This window comes from Eucyclogobius newberryi, unplaced genomic scaffold (assembly GCF_026437365.1).
Source record: "Eucyclogobius newberryi isolate DKJ021-1_F unplaced genomic scaffold, fEucNew1.0.hap1 SCAF_22, whole genome shotgun sequence".
Classification (NCBI taxonomy): Eukaryota; Metazoa; Chordata; class Actinopteri; order Gobiiformes; family Gobiidae; genus Eucyclogobius; species Eucyclogobius newberryi.
Window position 1 is genome coordinate 27,373,282 of NW_027315857.1, and position 7,043 is coordinate 27,380,324.

The 7,043-nt window shown below is 49.9% G+C and overlaps 2 pseudogenes; one reads left to right on the forward strand and one right to left on the reverse strand.

The window, feature by feature from the left end:
- Positions 1-3,561: 3,561 nt before the first annotated feature.
- LOC140371579 (radial spoke head protein 3 homolog pseudogene) lies at positions 3,562-4,577 on the reverse strand (annotated as a pseudogene).
- A 1,047-nt stretch (positions 4,578-5,624) lies between these two features.
- LOC140371889 (vacuolar protein sorting-associated protein 4A pseudogene) lies at positions 5,625-7,043 on the forward strand (annotated as a pseudogene).

A 7,043-nucleotide genomic window follows, 5' to 3' on the forward strand; every position in this document is an offset into this window, starting at 1 on the left:
CACGGTTTAGTCCTGGTTTAGACCCGCTTTAGACACGGTTTAGTCCTGGTTTAGACCCCCTTTAGACACGGTTTAGTCCTGGTTTAGTCCTGGTTTAGACCCGCTTTAGACACGGTTTAGTCCTGGTTTAGACCCGCTTTAGACACGGTTTAGTCCTGGTTTAGACCCGCTTTAGACACGGTTTAGTCCTGGTTTAGACCCCCTTTAGACACGGTTTAGTCCTGGTTTAGACCCGCTTTAGACACGGTTTAGTCCTGGTTTAGACCCCCTTTAGACACGGTTTAGTCCTGATTTAGACCCCCTTTAGACACGGTTTAGTCCTGCTTTAGACCCGCTTTAGACACGGTTTAGTCCTGGTTTAGTCCTGGTTTAGACCCGCTTTAGACACGGTTTAGTCCTGGTTTAGTCCTGGTTTAGACCCCCTTTAGACACGGTTTAGTCCTGGTTTAGTCCTTGTTTAGTCCTGGTTTAGACCTGGTTTAGTCCTTGTTTAGTCCTTGTTTAGTCCTGGTTTAGACCTGGTTTAGTCCTTGTTTAGTCCTGGTTTAGACCTGGTTTAGTCCTGGTTTAGTCCTGGTTTAGTCCTTGTTTAGTCCTTGTTTAGTCCTGGTTTAGACCTGGTTTAGTCCTTGTTTAGTCCTTGTTTAGACCTGGTTTTGTCTCTCCAGGTGGACATGGACCAGTCTTCGTGGCTCTTCGTGCTGCTGCTCAGTGAGTTTATCGTTTCTCTGTTTTAATGTTTTTTTCTCTTTCAAAAGTTGAAAAAGTCAAAGTGTAAATATATGATTTAAAGGCGTAATGGACGATTTTTTGCCGATTTGAGAACTCAAGCGGAGATGCGCATGTGCACTCCCCCGTGCGGACCAACAACAGCCTCGCTGCTACACAGGTGAACGAGGCTCCGCAGGTGAACGAGGCTAAGCAGGTGAACGAGGCTCTGCAGGTGAACGAGGCTCCGCAGGTGAACGAGGCTAAGCAGGTGAACGAGGCTAAGCAGGTGAACGAGGCTCTGCAGGTGAACGAGGCTCTGCAGGTGAGCGAGGCTCTGCAGGTGAACGAGGCTCTGCAGGTGAACGAGGCTAAGCAGGTGAACGAGGCTAAGCAGGTGAACGAGGCTCTGCAGGTGAACGAGGCTCTGCAGGTGAACGAGGCTAAGCAGGTGAACGAGGCTAAGCAGGTGAACGAGGCTCTGCAGGTGAACGAGGCTCTGCAGGTGAGCGAGCCTCTGCAGGTGAACGAGGCTCTGCAGGTGAACGAGGCTAAGCAGGTGAACGAGGCTCTGCAGGTGAACGAGGCTCTGCAGGTGAACGAGGCTAAGCAGGTGAACGAGGCTAAGCAGGTGAAAGAGGCTCTGCAGGTGAACGAGGCTCTGCAGGTGAACGAGGCTAAGCAGGTGAACGAGGCTAAGCAGGTGAACGAGGCTCTGCAGGTGAACGAGGCTCTGCAGGTGAACGAGGCTAAGCAGGTGAACGAGGCTAAGCAGGTGAACGAGGCTCTGCAGGTGAACGAGGCTCTGCAGGTGAGCGAGCCTCTGCAGGTGAACGAGGCTCTGCAGGTGAACGAGGCTAAGCAGGTGAACGAGGCTCTGCAGGTGAACGAGGCTCTGCAGGTGAACGAGGCTAAGCAGGTGAACGAGGCTAAGCAGGTGAAAGAGGCTCTGCAGGTGAACGAGGCTCTGCAGGTGAACGAGGCTCTGCAAGTGAGCGAGGCTCTGCAGGTGAACGAGGCTCTGCAGGTGAGCGAGGCTCTGCAGGTGAGCGAGGCTCTGCAGGTGAACGAGGCTCTGCAGGTGAACGAGGCTCTGCAGGTGAACGAGGCTCTGCAGGTGAACGAGGCTCTGTAGGTGAACGAGGCTAAGCAGGTGAACGAGGCTCTGCAGGTGAACGAGGCTCTGCAGGTGAACGAGGCTCTGCAGGTGAACGAGGCTCTGCAGGTGAACGAGGCTAAGCAGGTGAACGAGGCTCTGCAGGTGAACGAGGCTCTGCAAGTGAGCGAGGCTCTGCAGGTGAACGAGGCTCTGCAGGTGAGCGAGGCTCTGCAGGTGAACGAGGCTCTGCAGGTGAACGAGGCTCTACAGGTGAACGAGGCTCTGCGGGCTCTGCGATGAGTCCTCCAGCGAAGGACTCATCAGCAACAGCACCACAAAAAATATTCACTGCTGCCAGCGCAGGAGTCTTTCTCCATAGGGTCCTCATCAAAGGCCTTGGACCCATCTGTGACAGGCCCAACAACATCCCCGTCATTGCCCCTGCCCTCTGAGCAGCCCTGGGTCCCCCCTACAACATCTACTCCCACTACAGATTGCTCACTCTCCTTCCCATCTCCACCTTCACACAGGGGCCTTCCTAGCCACCATGCATGTTTGATCAAATCAGGCCTTAAGATGGCTCCACTCAGGCCCAAATATAGCAAGATCAAGAGTTCTGATGTCAACACATATCAACTCTTGCTACACCAACAAAAGCCCCACCACCAATCCCCCCTCGCCTTTCACCTGATATCGCCCATAGACAGGATCCACTGGGTCTCAGCGTTGCCGAGACTTATTGTCATATTAGAAATCAAACCAATCCGGGGCCCTGTGTAAAAAAATCACATCATACAGATGGGAAAACAAAATGCGAGTCCCCACTAATGCCCACTAGACTTTTAAAGTCCGTGCTGAGTATTGTGTTGACTCCACTTACTGAAATAGTCAACATGTCACTTAAATCCAGAACATTCCCAACAGCCTTGAAAACTGAGTTTATTAAGCCGCGGCTAAAGAAGAGCAGCCTCGATCCCACAACACTAAACAACCATTAACCTATTTCAAACTTGCCTTTCCTGGGAAAAGTCTTTGAGAAAGTCATTTATCAACAGCTTATTCAGTTCCTCCTGATAAGTGACTCCTTTGATGACTTCCAGTCCGGTTTTAGATGACATCACAGCTCTGAGACGGCTCTCATTAAGGTGACAAATGACATCCGTCTGAGCACTGATGATGGTAAGGCCTGCTTTAGTCTTTGGACCTCAGTGCTGAATTTGACACGGTCGATCACAGGATACTTCTACAGAGGTCAGAGGACTGGGAGGGCATCACTGGTATGACCTTAAATTGGTTGAAGTCGTACCTTAAAAACAGGAAATACTTTGTTGAGATTGGTGACTCTGAGAGCATGGCATTGACCTGTGGGGTGCCCCAAGGGTCAATCCTTGGACCCCTTCTGTTCAATCTGTTCATGCTGCCATTGGGACAGCTAATACAAAACAGTGGTGTGTCCCATCGCAATTATGCAAACGACACTCATGTCTATGTGTCATTCACGGCAGGTGAATATGGACCTGTCAATTCACTCTGTCTCTGTTTTAGTTCAGTCTTTATTTGAAGGGACAATGTACAGAGACATTGAGCTGGTAAAAAACAAAGATGTTCAACACCAGATTGTAGATAAAGCGCTCATTTCCATCAGCAGTCCACCTTTAATCTGGTTTTAGGGGTGTGGTCATGTGTCAGGGGTGTGGTCATGTGTCAGGGGTGTGGTCATGTGTCAGGGGTGTGGTCAGGTGTCGGGGTGGTTATTAAATCATCCAGTTCAGGTCAGATGCATTCAATCGTTCAGTACAGGTCAGTTGTATGAAATCATCCAGTGCAGAGCGTGCAGCAAATCTTTTGTCCAAAGTGGAGAGGACCTCGTTCATCAGCCATGGCATGAAATTAGTTTCAACGTCAGTTTGAACTGTGTCGACGAAGAATCCATGACATCGCAGCGACGTGAAGACGGATGGGACGAGGTTGGCCAGGTATTGCCGCGTGAATGCTCGAGCTGCAACCTTCTCTGCTATTTCCTTCTCTTTCTTCAAGACTTCCTTCTGCTGGACAATCCTCCGCTCCTTCTCCTCCATGTGCCTCCTCTCCTGTTCCCGCAGTCTCTGGACCTCGACCAGCTCTGCGTTTCGTCTCTCCTCAAATGCCCTCTGCTGAGCTAGCAGACAAGCCAGCTCCTCCTCCTCCATCACCTCACACAGCGACTGCTCCATCACTTTCCCCACCATCACCTCCAGGATGCCCTGCACCTCCCGGTCAAAGTCAAACAGCTCTCCGTCCTGGATCTGAGTGGCTGCGTCCATACCAGATTTGGCTGGGATGAACAGAGGAGGGTCCGGTTTGTCCAGGAAGGTGTCCGTCTGGCAGTGACAATCACTGGTCATCACGATGTAGCTCAGCTCCTCCAGGTACAGCTCCGTTTGGACCTCGATGTGCTGCCGGCCCTGCACAGGCTCTGGAGTTCTCACTCGGACCTGTTCCCGAGTTCTTCTTCGTGCCGCAGCTTTCCTCTTCTGCTCCTCCTGCCTCTGTATCTCATCCAACTCGGCTTGAGTGCTTTTGGACATGAGGTGCCGGGCGTAGGTGTTTCCTCTGACCACACGGCGATCGTACATAATGTTTCCATAGTGGCTTTGAGTCTGGTCCGGCGGCTCTTCTCTGTAGCGGCTCTGGTTCTTCACGGCTCTGGGCCGGCTGGAGGAGGCAAAGGTGGTGCTCATCTTTCTCTGTGAAACAAACGCTGTATTTGACTCTTCAAAATGAGCGTGGGTCGGTCTGTGTGTGAGAGATCTTCTTCTGTTGCTTTTAATGGTGGTTGGCAGCCAACTGAAAAGTTCTACCTACTGTAGTTGTACGTCTTCAATGTATTTGTTTCACGCTAAACTGTTAAAAAAAAAAAAATAAAAAATAAAAAAAAGAGAGAGTAAGAGAGAGAAAGAGAGAAAAAGAGAGTAAAACAGCCCGGAAAAACCTTACTTCTTCTTGATTGTTGGTGTTTTATGGCGGTTGGTATCCATAGCGTTACGTTACTGTCACCTACTGCAGTTTATACTTTAGACTTAAGACTTTATCATTTAGACTACTAAACTGTAAAAAAGAAATAAAAATAAGTAATATAACAAGGAGAGAGAAAAAGAGACAGGGGAGAACACAGTTCTCCATAGAATTCCAAACTATTGAAACTCTCGGCATTCTAGGATATTGTGCATGTTTATGGCGGTTGGTATCCAAGTGTTACACGACCGCCACATACTGTAGTTATAGGTCTTATACTTTTTAGAGTTTATTATTTAGTTTTCTCATCTTCATCTTTTATGGCGGTTGGTGTTCAAGCTACATTACTGCCACCTACTACTACTACTAATTACTACTACTACTACTACTACTACTACTTGGTATGTTGTTGTGTTCTTGCTTGATGACATCATTATTAGAATGATGTCATAAACTTGGTGCGTGAGCCATCTCTCTGACTCGCTCTTTCTTTCTCTCCCGAAAACCGCCGCGAGACAACGGGCGTGGCAAGAGATAAAGTCTAAGGAATAAAGTCTGGCGGTAATGTAACACTTGGATACCAACCGCCATAAAACAACATCAACAACAACAACAACAACAACAACAACAACAACATGTTTCTCTCCCTCTTTCTCTCTGGTTCTCCTTATTTTTATTTTTTTTACGGTATTGTGTAAAACACATACTTTGAAGACGTACATCTACAGTAGGTAGATACACCTTTTCAGTTAGTTGCCAACCACCATTAAAAACAATACAACAAGGACCGAGGCTTTGCAATAACAATCTGTAATCATGTCATGTCCAGAGCCACGAGCGGCCAGTGACGCCGGGTGTGGTTTTTAACCTGCACAACATAAACGTGTGTGCTGTGTACAGCCACTGGAGATGAAGTGACAATGTCAAACTTACAGAAAGCCATTGATATTGTGACCAAAGCGACTGAGGAGGACAAAGTGAAGAACTATGAGGAGGCTCTCCTCTTGTATCAGCACTCGGTGAATTATTTCCAACACGCCATCAAATATGAAGCCCACAGTGACAAGGCAAGGGAAAGCATACGGGCCAAGTGTGTGCAGTACCTGGACAGAGCTACAACACTTAGAGACTGCCTGAAGAACAAAGATAAACATGGCAAGAAGCCGGTAAAGGAAGCAAAGAGTAATGACAAGAGCGACGATGGAAAAAACCCAGAGATGAAGCAGCTCCAAGATCAGCTCATGGGCGCCATCGTCATGGAGAAACCCAATGTGCGGTGGAGTGATGTAGCTGGACTGAATGGGGCTAAAGAAGCTCTGAAGGAGGCGGTCATCCTGCCAATCAAATTCCCCTACCTGTTCACAGGGAAGCGAACACCATGGAGAGGAATTCTGCTCTTCGGCCCCCCAGGGACAGGAAAGTCCTACCTTGCCAAGGCAGTGGCCACAGAAGCCAACAGCTCCACATTCTTCTCTGTATCCTCCTCAGACCTCTTGTCTAAGTGGCTGGGAGAGAGTGAAAAGTTGGTGAAGAACCTGTTTGACTTTGCACGCCAACGCAAGCCTTCCATCATTTTCATTGACGAGGTAGACTCTCTGTGCGGCTCCAGGAGTGAGCACGAGAGTGAGGCTGCACGACGCATCAAGACCGAGTTTCTGGTCCAAATGCAAGGTGTGAGCAACAGCAACGATGGCGTCTTGGTGCTGGGAGCCACTAACATCCCCTGGGAGCTGGACGCTGCCATACGAAGGCGGTTCGAAAAGAGGATCTACATCCCACTGCCAGAGGAGCCGGCTCGCGCACACATGTTCCGTCTGCACCTGGGGGACACGCCCCACAGCCTGAGCGAGGCAGACCTGCTGCAGCTCGCTCATGAAACTGACGGCTACACAGGCGCAGACATCGACATCATTGTACGGGACGCCCTCATGCAGCCCGTGCGCAAAGTGCAGTGGGCTACGCACTTCAAGAAGGTGCATGGCCCCTCCCATAGCAACAGCCAGATAATGGTAGATGACCTCCTGACCCCTTGTTCACCTGGTGATCATGCTGCCATAGAGATGACCTGGATGGAGGTGCCAAGTGACAAGCTGCTGGAGCCTATAGTGTGCATGTCGGACATGCTGCGCTCTCTGTCCACCACTCGGCCCACGGTCAACACTGAAGACCTGCTCCAAGTCAAGAAGTTTACCCAAGACTTTGGCATGGAGGGCTGACCCGCTCTCTTCTCCACAGACCTCCA